Here is a 14031-nt window from a genome sequence, read left to right as displayed (position 1 = left end):
CCTGGTTTCAACTTGGTTCAGCTTTGGCAGCTATTGTAGGCATTTGAGAATTGAACTAGTGGATGGAAGTCAACCTCTCTGTGTCTCTGTCTCCACCTTTTTCTTTTTCTATCATTCTCTCAAGTAGATGAAATAAAGTAAATCAGCAACTTTTTAAAAATGAAACTTTGTTGGTCATATTGCTTCTACAGATTCTATTCACAAGAAATGGATACTTCTTCAATTCCATTTCCTTATCTTGGGGAGCCTCTGCCTTGATGCAACTCTAACCCAAATGACAGATGCTGATTTCCCAGTTTGTTTGGCTCTACGTAAATCTAGTTGGACACCGGAACAAATAAAGTTCTTATCATTTGTCAAGCTAACAACTAGATATCCATTTTTTCCAAGCAGTAAGATACATCAAGAAAACAAAAGTTGAACGTGATTTGAAGATAGAAAAAAAGTATGAACTAAAAAAGACAAAGTACACAATAAGCTTGGTTGTTGGTGAATGTTTCACTGTATGTTGTCCCACTAACACAGTACTTAACAGTATTACTTTCTGTTGTAGCTACTAGGTTGTGAGTTAATTCAATATGAAGCCTGGTCACACTCTAAATAACGTTATTTAGGCCCGTTGGCATAGAGCCTCACAACAAGAAATATTCAACAGATGTTTCACCTTATAGGAGTCTGATGTTATTTGCTTGCTGAAGAGGGAATAGAGAGTGGGCACTGTCAGAACCAGTCCTATCTTGGGGCCAGCACTGTGGCGTAGCAGGTAAAAACATCACCTGCAGTGCCATCGTCCCATATGGGTGCCAGTTCCAGTCCTGGCTGCTCCACTTCCAATCAAGCTCTTTACTCTGGACTGGCAAAACAGTAGAAGATGGCCCAAGTCTTGGGCTCCTGCACCCGCATGGGAGACCTGAAAGAAGCTCCTGGCTCCTGGCTTCATATTGGCACAGCTCCGCCTGTTGCGGCCATCTGGGGATTGAACCAATGGATGGAAGACCTCTCTCTCTCTCTCTCTCTCTTTCTCTATCCTTCTGCCTCTCTGTAACTCTGCCTTTCAAATAAATAAATAAATATTTAAAAAGAGAAAGAAAGAATGAAATAGTCCTGCCACCCATTATTTAAACCTTTTATGTTAAAAAAAAAGACACTAAATATACAAGATTCACAATTATAATACTCCATCTTAAGAGTTTTTAACTTTCGAGTGGAGTGGTATGACAACAATACACATTTGAAACTGCCAGGATTCCAAGATGGTGGAATTGGGATCGGTATATTGCACTACACCAGGGATAAGTAGTAAAAAAAAAAAAAAAACAAAGCAAGAAAACAAAACAGTGAAAACAGTGCAGAAAGTACATTCTTGGGCCCAGCGTTGTGACACAGCGGGTTAAAGCCCTAGCCTGAAGCACTGGCATCCCATATGGGTGCCAGTTCTGGTCCCGGCTGCTCCTCTTCTGATCCAGCTCTCTCCTGTGGTCTGGGAAAGCAGTGGAAGATGGCTCAGGTCCTTGGGCCCCTGCACCCACATGGGAGACCCGGTAGAAACTCCTGCTCCTGGCTTTGGATTGGCGCAGCTCCGGCCGTTGCGGCCATCTGGGGAGTGAACCAGCAGATAGAAGACCGAACTCTCTGTCTCTCTCTCTCTCTCTGTAACTCTGATTTTCAAATAAATAAAATTTAAAAAGAAAGTACAATCTTAGCAGAGAGTTAGAGAGAAAAATGCAACGGAAATTCTACAGAAGAAAGAAGAATGCTGTGTACCTGTGTGCAGGCTGTGGATGTGCAGCAGGAACATGGACACAACCCACAACTCTAGCAGCCGAGAGCCCAAGAAAGGGCCAGATTTTGAGAGTGAGGTGAGATTATCTGCAGCATCGCTACCACTGCTAATATAGCCATATGGAGACTGTGGCATGAGTTCAGCCTTCAGCCCTAAGAGGAAGAGGGTACACACTGACCCAGTAAAAAAAAGAGGGCACGTTTCTCTCACACTATCCTCCCAGTGGCACCCAGCAACTGGAATACAGGGCGGGCACCATTTGGAGCTGAAGCAGCAGCTGTGGAAGCCCAGGTGAAAGACATAACAGCAACTGCCTGAGACAAGATGCCATCTTATCAGCAGTAGTGGCAACAGCAACTCTGGTGCAACCAACCAGGAGAAAGCAACATTTGGTCAGAGGCTCTTGTGTACACGTGTGACACAGAGATTCTAGCAGAGGGAAAAATCCACATTCCCCACTGACATGAGTCTGGCTAGGCAGATTCACAGCGGAGGGCTGGACACCCACAATGGAGTGCAAGGTGCTCCTGGCTTCCCAGCACACCACAGGCTCTGGGGCTCAAACTGCCAAGGCAGAGCATACACAGGCAGCTGGCCCTGGGGACATCTGCCTCTCTGTGGACCGGCAGGCTAGTGGGACAGAGTGGATCCTCTGCACCCCATACTATGGGAGCCTTGTATGCTGAGACTGTGAGGACTCTACGACTGCACATGAGGGTGCAGGGTGTAGCTGGTTCTGTGGGCAATCACTGTGTGCAGCTCCACATGCTCAGAGCCCCCTGTTGGTATGGGCGTTGGTCGCTGCAGTGGGATACATGCTCGCAGTGAGGACTGCACAGATCCATTATGCATTGCGTACGGCAGCACAGATCCGTACTGTACCCACTGAGAGATAACACCTGGGTATAAATCACCATGGAAGAGAGGAGGTGAGGGTATGACCACACCAACAGAGGGGACTATAACCCCCTTCTGATAACAAGAGGAGATCTACTGTGCCCATCTTGAGTGTCACCTGGATATTTGCCCCACCCTGGAGCACTGACAAGAGTTCCCAAGCCACACTCAGCACACACTGCTGGGCATTCACTGAAGGTGCAAACAGCACTTCAATATTAGAATGTGCAGATGAAGAAATTGAAGAAACACTAAAACAGATTTCAAAAGATTAATCGTAGTATTACTCAGAAACAAATCCACAACATGACATGGCATGACTGAAAATTTTTCACAGGAATTTGCAACTTTAAAGAGAAATCAAAATGAAATATTTGAAATAAAGAATTCAATAGATCAAGTAGAAAATGTAGTGGAAAGCCTTAACAATAGACTTGATGAGGCAGAAGAAAGAATATCCCATATAGAAGACAAATCTTTGGAAATTTTACAGTCAGAAAAAAAGAATAAATTAGAAAATTAAGAACAGTGTTGGAGACTTATGGGATACAATCAAATGACCCAACATGAGGGTCTCTGGAATTCCTGAAGGTAAGGACTAAGGGAATGAATTAGAAGGCTTATTTTGTGAAATAATTACATAAAACTTTCCTAATTTGGAGAAAGAAAGTGATATCCAAGTACAGGAAACACAAAGAACTCCTAATAGACATGACCATAAAAGATCACCATGATACATTGTAGTCAAATTTCCAATAGTAAAACATAAATAAAATATTCTAAAATGTGTACTAAATACCAAATTACTTTCAGAGGATCTCCAATTAAACTCACAGCTGATTTCTCATCAGAAATTCTATAGGTTAAAGAATGTGCTACACAGAGAAACAGAAAGATAATCATCATTATGAAAGAATGTGAAGGCAGCAAATCTCCCAGTAAAAGTATGCAGGAAATCCAAAGTAAACAATAGTAGTATTTATGGAAAAATGGCAGAACTATGTCTTTACTAACCAACAGTAAAACTGAATGTAAATAATTTAACACTCCATTTCAATGAAATAGACTGTCTGAATGGATGAACAAAAACAAGACCCATTTGTGTGCTGCCTACAAGAAACACACGTCACCAAAAAAGAAACTTGCAGACTGAAACTGAAAGGATGGAAAAAGATATTCCATACTCATTGGAATCATGAAGACCAAAGTTAATTCCAGTCTTTCTATTATCTCTGAATCATGAATTCAAATATCACTTCTTAACTATTAAATGGATACATCTACCTTCTGGGGCTGTAAGAATTAATCATAAGTAAATAATAATGTAAAGCAACTAACATGTAAGTATTTCATTTCTAGATGGTATTAAATTAAAAAAATCAATTTTCATATTTGAGTTCCAAAGTCATAACTAGTGATGATAATGGAGGCTCCTCACAGTACAGTGAAGAAAAAAATTTGCCAAGAGTTAGAATTTCCCAAACATCATATCTACTGGACTATTCATTATAAAGTGATGACTTCCCCATCATCAAGAGCCTTGCAGCAAAACACAAATAACCTTTTACCAGGCATGCTGAGTACAGAACTGGGAACACAGCTAAAATTCTATGATTTAAATGCTAAGTTTCTATGCTGCCTAGAAATTGTTGATAGGTTCTGAAAATCAAAGGTAATGATATTAGACAGAAGGGAGGGAATTTGTCACAAGACATTGAGTTTGGCTTAAATGGTAACTTTGCATGTCTAAAAAATTAGTATGTGGATTCATGATTTTTTTTTCTAGCCACAGACTTTAGAAAATTAGACGGGTCTAAATGTTCACCACCCTCTGGCTTCTGGCTGTCTGTTTAAATAGCTCTCAGTGTTCCACTTCATCTTTTTCTTTCCAATTGAGAAGCAGACATGACAAAGGTAGCTAAGCAAGTGCTGTTGATTAGCCTTAGAAAAACATCACTTTACTTTCAATTCATCAGGATATGCCCTAGGAATTCTCCTCACCCATCTTCTTTCACTTTCTCAGTTGGTTGAAGTGCTCTCTCTCTCTCTCTCTCTCCCCCTCCCTCCCTCTCTCCCTCCTCCCCTCCCTCCTTCCCTCCCCCTCTTCTATCTATCCCATCCAGGATGAGAAAATAAGTTATCCTTATCCTATGCGCACATATCTTCTGCCTCTGAAGACAGCATACTCAGTGCTACAGAGAATTTCCTGGTTTCTCAAGGTGTTTTCTGAACCAGGATATTCTTTCACAAAACTGTCTCTACATTCTACTCACCAAAAGAGTGTATTTCTTCATTTCGCTGTAACACAATTCCTCCTATTGGGCTGTGCCTGCATGATCCTAGAGAGAAGCATAATCTGGGGAGAAGACAAGAGGCATAGCTTCTTAGGGTTCCTATGAGTAATCTCAGTTTCTTTATGAAATCCATGAAAATTCCATAGAAGTTTGCACCTGGCTAAATGAGAGTCCATGGTTTATTTTAGTTTTATATCCTATATATAATATAAAAGTAGGTTAAGAAACAATGCCTTTCAGGAGAATACAATGTCACTGAAATCTCAGTATTAGCAAATAATATATGTGACCAGTATCTAATACCTAAAATATTTTAAAGATCTTACAATCCAACAACAAAAAGACAAATAGGCCAATTTAAAAATGAAAATAATTGAATAGACATTTCTCCAAGGAAAATATACATATAGTCAATAAACACAAGCAAAGATAATGAACATCATTAGTCATTAGGGAAAGGCAAATTAAAACCACAAGATACCATTTAATGCACACTAGAATGAATGAAATGAAAAAGATAATAACAAATATTGACAAGGATTTATAAAAAATGAAATCTGGCTCCTTCTGACCAGTAGTATACTGGTCAGAAATTGGTAACACTAGTGGAACCTAACAAAGTACCAGTTGTATAGACTATGGATCAAAAAGCACTTTCATCTACTGCAACCTGGAAAATAGATAACCATCAATGAGAAAAATCTTAAATTTGGCATCAATGATACATGATGGAACCTTGAGATCATGTTTCTAAATTGCTCATCTTATCTAGTCACACAATGTAGCAATTATATCTGCTTCCATAGTGTTTTCATAATGACTATTGAAATTGTACCTTTCTCAAATCAAAGATTTTGTTTGAAATGTTCCCTGTGACATTAATGTAGCATTCATATGATTTTTCTATTTCCCAGAGAAAACTTAAGATTGGAAAAGTGGATATACTGCTAAAAAATATTGCTTTATTCCAATAAAATTGAGACAACATGAGCACAAATGCCAGCTGACCCCATGTTTTGATTATCTGTTGTTGCATAACAAGGTAACTCAAAGCTTAGTGGTGTAAAGTTACTATTCCATTTCTGCTCAGGATTTTGTAGGTCAAGGATTTGGAAAGTGCTTGGCCAAAGCGTCATCGCTAATCCATATGTCATCACCTGGGGTGACTAAGGTTAGAGGATTCACTTCTAAGATGGTTTATTACTAATGTGACTGACAGCTCAGTGCTCTTTGCACTGTCTCTCCAAATCCCTTCTGCCCCCTCTATCTTTCCCTGTAGCGTCTTCTCTTCTAGATACTGTGTGGCTTGTACTTCTTATAGCACTGGGATTTCAAGAAGTCACACTTCTTTTATGAAGCTGCTAACACAAAGGGACAAACAATAGTTGCCAGGGCAGTTAAGAGTGAGGTCTAGGGTCCAGCATTATGGTACAATGGACTACATGCCACCTTGACGTAAGCATCCATATGAGCACCAGTTCATGTCCTGGCTGCTCCACTGCTGATCCAGCTCCCTGATAAAGTGCCTGGAAAAAAAAACAGCAGAAGATGGCACAGATACTTAGGGCTCTACAACCCACATGAGAGATCTGGATGAGTTCCATGTTCTTGCCTTAAGCCTGGCCCAGTTCTAGCCATTGCAGCAATTGGGGGAGCAAACTAGCAGATAGAAGATTCTCTCTGTCTCTTCCTCTCTCTATGTAACTGCCTTTCAATTAAATAAAATAATTTTTAATAGTTAAGCCTACAGCTGGCACAGTATCATTTGTGCTACATATTGTTAGTCAAAGCACTCACAGATTCTGCTCAGATTCAAGAGAGAAATGAAATACTCTCTAAGTCTTGGTGGAGCAGTGGCAAAATTTACATTACCAAAGAGCATACTGGATTTCAGTCATCTTTGGAAACTACAATTTGCCACACCCAGGTTCTTGTCTTGGTAATTTGCTGTTAATTTTGTAGGGTGTTCTAAAGAATTAGCTCCTTCACCTGGAAAACTCAGTAATTATACCAGAGTTCTAAAAGGGAACTTCAAAAGGTTCATGGAAAATGAACTTAAAAGACAAGTTTTTTAAATCAATGTGTGGATTTATGGCATGTATTTTACATGAACATTCTTTTAAAAGAGTTATTTATTTATTTATTTGAAAGTCAGAGTTATACAGAGAGAGAGAAGGAGAGGCAGTGAGAGAGAGGGAGGCCTTCCATCCGCTGGTTCACTCCCCAATTGGCTGCAATGGTCAGAGCTGCACCCATCTGAAGCAAGGAGCCAGGAGCTACTTCCAGGTCTCCCACAGAGGGCTATCTTCTGCTTCTTTCCCAGGCCATAACAGAGACTGTTATAGGAAGTGGAGCAGCAAGTACTCAAACCGGCACCCATATGGGATACTGACACTGCAGGTGGCGGCTTTACCCACTATGCCACAGTGCTGGCCCCTCCATAAACATTTTGATGACCCCTCATTCTTAACATTCTTTGGTTGCAAAGAATAGAGATCCACTTAAGTTATCTTAAGAAAAATTGAGTTCATGCACAATAGAAAACACATTAGAGAGCCACTAAAAACAAACAAGCCCTATACCACTAGTTATACCCTTTGGCTTCTCTTTGTAAGGTATGATTTTTCTCTCTTGGGAGAGTAATGGCCTTGTGAATCTAATTTGATTATTATGCTAATTCTCCCCCACAGGTACACTGTCTGCATCTCTGTAGGGTCTATCAGTTTTAAACCCAAGTTTGAACATATTATCTCCGGAGTTCCAGCTTAAAATTTCACAGAAAATTAATTACTCCCACCTCACTCCCTTTGGTCCTTCCCATTTTTCCTCTGTAGACCATGACACAAGCTTGGTACTCTAAAGACGAGCTGCATTTTTCTCATTTACATCCTTTACATATTCAACTGTGGCAGTGAGCCAGTGGGGAGGTTGGTATTGAAAATAAAGATGACAATCACTTGATACCAAAAAAAAAAAAAAATGCCCACCTATAGGGCATGATAACCCATAAGTAACATAATTCAATAATTTCCAAAGTCATTCTGGCATAAAGTTTGTTTGGACTTTGTAAAGGTAATTTTCATTACCTTGTGAAATAACTCAGTACCTTACTCATTTCCCAATGCCTCACAAAGTGTTCTAAAACAGGAGCCACTGAACAGCATCCCCAGAGAGAAGAAAGAGTGCTTCAGGGACCCAGCCTAATTTCCTATAGCCATTCTATTATCCCAGCTGTATCTGTGGCTTCTATTAACCCTTCTAGGCTATTGATCAGCCTGGTCACAATGAAAGAGCTTTATTGAATTCCAAGTAATGGAAACTCATTACATGGCCTAGATAATTAATTACCAATTCTTTCCTTTTAGTGAAATTGAAACTGGCTGCAGAGAACAAGCTGAGTGAGCCAGGTAATGCACCCTGTTTGAATCTTTATTTAAAGTCTATGAGAAGCACTCTACACTGGCCTTGTAGATGTTTTGATGTACTGCAGACCCTTGCTACAAGCCAAGCACTTTTCTTTAGAACAAACCATCTTTCCAAATGGAATCAATTGAAAGGAAGAGGCACTTAAACCATATAAAATTAAAAATAAAAATAAAAAGTATATATTAGATAAGGATATGAAATGAGGCGTCATTTCTCTAGTGCTTTTAATCCAGACAATCAAAATGTTTTGCAGACCACTGAGTAAATGCAAATTGGGAGGCAGGTTATGTGTCTTCAATCCTGTCTTGTACTCTCTTTGCCCCATATGACTGCTAGGTACATTGCCATGTAAGTTTTCAAAGAATAGTGAGCTACTAAGCAGGTAGTAAACCTAAAACATGTGCAGAACTGATAACATCCTTGGAGAGGAGTGAAATCTGAAGGAGATGGTAGTAACTAACATTAAGTGGCACTGAGGGGCTCACTTGGTTAATCCTCCACCTGCGGCGCCAGCATCCCATATGGGCACCTGGTTCTAGTCCCGGTTGCTCCTCTTCCAGTCCAGCTCTCTGCTGTGGCCTGGGAAGGCAGTGGAGGATGGCCCAAGTACTTAGGCACCTGCACCCGCCTCAGAGACCAGGAAGAAGTACCTGGTTCCTGGCTTCGGATCGGCATAGCTCCGGCCATAGCGGCCATTTGGGGGGGCGAACCAACGGAAAAGGAAGACCTTTCTCTCTGTCTCTCTCTCACTGTCTAACTCTATTTGTCAAATAATAAAAATTAAATAAATTAAAAAAATAAGTGGCACTGAATGAACACCTAATATATGCCAAGCACTGTGCTAGATCTTTTACCTATAGTCGGCTCTCACATTTGTAGGCTCCACACCTTCAGATTCAATCAAATAGGGTCAAAATACTCCAGAAGATTTGTATTTGTTCTAATCACATATACACTCATTGTTTTTTCTAAACATTACAGTTTAACAGCTATTTACATAGGATTTGCATTCATTAGGCATTATATGTTATATAGACAATTTAAAGTGGTGTATGCAAAGGTTATATGCAAATGCATTGGAATTTTATAGAAGGGACTTGAGCATCCATGAATTTTTGGTATCCAGATGTGGCCTGGAACCAATCCCCCTTCCATGTGTGTTATGTCATTTAACTCTCACAATGCTATAATATAGGTTATAGTGTACTATAATAATATAGTAACCATACTTTATAAAACTGTATAAGGTCACAGGGCTATTATTTTATGAATTCAAGTTTAGGTATGCTTTACTGATAAAGCCTTCCAAATTTATTATACCATACTACTTCCTCTAAAAACAATTCATCTCAAAAATCAATTGCAGGAAACTTGAATTATATACAAAGAACAAATTGCAACATGGAAAAGACAACTATGCCTGGCGTTAAGGCATAAGAGGATATATTTCTTTTATCACTGTTGTGTTCCTTATTAGGACTACTTGGTAGAATTATGGAATGAAGTGGTAAATTGTGCTTTGCAAAACTTGGCCCTTTAAGATATAAAGGTAATTTATAAGCCCATATACAGTATCTTATTGAATGGGGGATAGTTGGAAACATTCCCACTAAGATCCAGAAACAGACAAGGATTTCCTCTCACCATTGCTTTTCAATATAGTCTGGAAAGTTTTAGCCAGAACCATTAGGCAAGAAAAATACATTAAAGGGATATAAATTGGAAAGGAGGAAGTCAAACTATCCCTATTTGCAGATGACATGATTCTATAAATAGAGGATCCAAAAGACTCCACTAAGAGACTATTGGAACTCAAAGAAGAGTTTGGTAAAGTGGCAGAATATAAAATCAACACACAAAAATCGACAGTCTTTATACACAGTGAATGTCATGGCTGAGAAAGAATTACTAAGACTCACCTGGCTCCTGGCTTCGGATCGGCATAGCTCCGGCCGTAGCGGCCATTTGGGGGGTGAACCAATGGAAGGAAGACCTTTCTCTCTGTCTCTCTCTCACTAACTCTGTCAAATAAAAAAAAAGAATTGCTAAGATTAATTACATTCAAAATTGCTACAAAAACAATTTAATACCTTGGAATAAATTTAACCAAGGATGCCAAAGATCTCTGCAATGAAAATTAGAAAACATTAAAGAAATAGAAAAAGACATAAAAAATGGACAAATCTTCCATATTCATGTATTAGAAGAATAAATATCATCAAAATGTCCATAACCAAAAGCAATTTACAGATTCAATGTGATTCCAATAAAAATAATGACGTTTGTGTCTGGCGCTGTGGCGCAGCAGGTTAAAGACACCACCTGCAGCGGCGGCATCCCATATGGGCACTGGTTCAAGTCCTGGCTGCTCCATTTCCAATTCAGCTCTCTGCTATGGCCTGGGAAAGCAGTAGAATACGGCCTAAGTCTTTGGGACCTTGCACCCAAGTGGGAGACCCAGAAAAACCTCCTGGCTCCTGGTTTTGGATGAGCTCAGCTCTGGCAGTCATTTTGGGAATGAACCAGCAGATAGAACACTTCTCTCTCTCTCTCTCTCTCTCTCTCTCTCTCTCTGGCTCTACTTCTCTCTGTAACTCTGTCCTTCAAAGAAATAAATTAAATTTTTTTAAAAATGCCATTCTTCTTAGATTTTGGAAAAAAAATGTTAAAATTTATATGGAAACACAAGAGACCCCAAGAGACCCCAAATAGCTAAAGCAATCATACAACAACAACAACAAAAAGCTGGAGGCATCACATTACCAGATTTCAAGACATACTACAGGCAGTTATAATCAAAACAGCCTTGTACTGGCACAACAACAGATTGTGTAGACAAATGGAACAGAATAGAAACTCCAGGAATCAATCCACGCATCTACAGCCAACATTCTTTGACAAAGGAGCTAATTTCAATCCCTAGAGAAAGGACAATCCCTTCAACAAAAGGTGCCAGGAAAACTGGATCTTTGTGCAGAAGTATAAAACAAGACCCCTACCTTACACCTTATACAAAAATCCACTCAAAATGGATTAAGGACCTAAATCTATGACCTGATACTATCAAATTACTAGATAATATTGATAATATTGGGGAAATTTTGCAAGACACTTGCGTAGGCAAAGACTTCTTGGAAAAGACCCTAGAAGCATAGGCAAAGTCAAAATTAACAGATGGGATTACATTAAGCTTAGAGGTTTCTGCATGGCAAAAGAAATCCTCAGCAAAGTAAAGAGGCAACCAACAGAATGGGAGAAAATATCTCTAAACTAAGAAATAAAGAATTAAAATCCAGAATCTATAAAGGGCTCAAGAAACTCACAAATCAAACAATCCAATTAAAAAAAATGGACAAAGAACATTAACAGGCATTTTTTTTTAATTAATGTGTAAAACATGTTTTTATTTTTCTTTGTTTCTTGTCCATCTTGAGTTCTCCACATCAAGATTATAGAAGCAATCTTATAAAATTCCTCCTAACTTTTCTATTGGTTTAGTTTTTATTCTCTTCTTAAATTTTATTTAAATTATACAAGTTTCATGTATTTCATATATACAGATTTAGGAATAGAGTGACCCTTCCTGTTACCCTCCTTTCTATCCATGCCCCAACCCTCCCTCCACTTCCCTTTCACATTCTCACTGTTAATTTTTACAAAGATCTACTTTCAGCTTACTTAATGATCCTATGCTTAACCCTACACTAAGCAAAAGAGTTCAACATATAGTATGAAGAAAAAAAAAAAAACGAACAGACATTTTTCAAGAGAGGAAATTCAAATGGCCAACAGACACATAAAAAAATGCTCAGGATCACTAGCTATCAGGGAAATGCAAAAAGAACCACAATGAGGTTTTACCCCACTCCAGTTAGAATGGTTCTCATACAGAAATCAAAACAACAAATGCTGACAAGGATGTGAGGAAAAAGATATTCTAATCCACCATTGCTGGGAATGTAAACTGTGCAGAATTGCAGAAGATGGTATGGAGATATCTCAGAAATTTGAATGTATAGACCTATGAAAGGATCCAGACATCTCACTCCTGGGAATTTACCCAAATGAAATGAAATCAGTATATGAAAGTGTGATCTGTACCCCATTTTTTTGTTTTTATTTTTCCCAATTTTATTTAAGTTATATAATTTTCATGTATTTCATATATATAGATTGTGTTGTCATGTTTATTGCAACTCAATTCACAGTAGCTAAGATATGTAATTAACCCAGGTGTCCATCACTGATGATAGGATAAAGAAATTATGGTATATATACACTATGCAATACTGCACAGCATTTAAAAAACTGAAATTCTGTCATTTGCAACAAAATAAATGCAACTGGAAACCATTATACTTACGGAAATAAGCTATTCCAAAAATGACAAATGTCAGATATTTTCCCTGATCTGGGGTAACTAATAGAGAACCTAAAAGTAATCTACAGGAATGAAATTGACATTTGGGGATTATTAGATGCTTTTAACAACCCTTGCATCAAATGTTGAGGAATAGTGTTTTTCTTTGTACTATTTTTTGAGCTCTTTACTCACTTTAGAGTTCATCTTATGAGTATAAAGTTAACTGAAAATAGATCTTGGTGAAAATTAAGAATGGGAATAGGAGAGGAAGGAGGAAGAAGGGTGGAAGCATGGGCAGGAGGGAGGGTGTGGTGGGAAATACCACTATGTTTTTGAACCTGTATATAGGAAATATATGCATTTGGATACCTTAAATAAAATTTTAAAAATAAAGTAATTAAGGTTAAAAGAAAGAATTATAGAACAAAGTGGTAGTTTGTGTTTTGCAAAGCTTGGCCCCAAGACATTTGAAACCTGGATGGCAAGTATAAAACCTACAAATGATAGACATCCACAGCAATATTTAATTCTCTGTGTTGTAAGAGGTGGATATTTGTTTAAGTCCAATTACTTAGTGTGAAACTTGAAGTAAATTCCTTTAAAAAGAAACACAGTTAGACTCCAAAAACTATTGTGATAACATGATTCTCTTTGTTCTTTGTATCAAACTGTACAATTACCATTGTATTCTGAGTTCTTGCAGGTGGTACCTAAGCTATTCTATTCTTTTCGTACAAACATATCTCTGCTGCCATCAATTAAGTTCCCTGCTTGCCTAGCATCAGTAATGTTTGTCCTCAAGCTTGCTATGCCACTGGTAGTTGTTATGGCAATTATAAAATATAATATATATAATAAAATATATAAATAATTGAGATGAAGAAAACAGAGTTCCCTGTTGTGTATATAAAGATAAAACAAAGTTTAATGCTTTGAAATATTTGAGTGTTGTTTAAAATATTGTTGTTGAGTATGAATGAGACAGCCATTCAGGTAATCATAAATTTATTATTAGTAGTAGTAGCACTAGGGTTTGAATATTATCTCAAATTCATGTTACATTTTTTAAATGTTCATTAATATAAAGAGAACAGATTTCAAGTATTTCAGATATATAATTCTAGAATATAACCATTTCCCTCCCCCACCAGATCTTCCCTCCATCCTTTCTTTTTGTTTCCTTTAATGTTGGCAATGACATACTTTCAATTTACTTGATAATCACAGGCTTAATGCACAAGTAACCATAATTCACATAGTGCACAACT

At 38.3% G+C, this 14031-nt stretch overlaps 1 long non-coding RNA gene across 3 annotated transcripts in view; it reads right to left on the bottom strand.

Annotated features, from left to right (window-relative positions):
• Positions 1–5300: 5300 nt before the first annotated feature.
• The window catches only part of LOC149126780 (uncharacterized), a 131335-nt gene continuing 122604 nt past the window's right edge, over positions 5301–14031 (bottom strand). For all 3 annotated transcript variants that reach the window (XR_016234751.1, XR_016234753.1, XR_016234754.1), the window contains 2 exons: positions 10320–10421; positions 5301–6500 (listed from right to left, as the gene is read on the bottom strand). This is a non-coding gene — a long non-coding RNA (uncharacterized LOC149126780). The remainder of the gene's footprint in view (positions 6501–10319; positions 10422–14031) is intronic.

This window comes from Oryctolagus cuniculus, chromosome 5 (assembly GCF_051225735.1).
Source record: "Oryctolagus cuniculus isolate XC-2025 breed Fujian yellow rabbit chromosome 5, ASM5122573v1, whole genome shotgun sequence".
In the NCBI taxonomy this organism is placed as follows: Eukaryota; Metazoa; Chordata; class Mammalia; order Lagomorpha; family Leporidae; genus Oryctolagus; species Oryctolagus cuniculus.
Note: the sequence above shows the minus strand (reverse complement) of the source record. Positions and strands in the feature narration are given on the sequence as shown.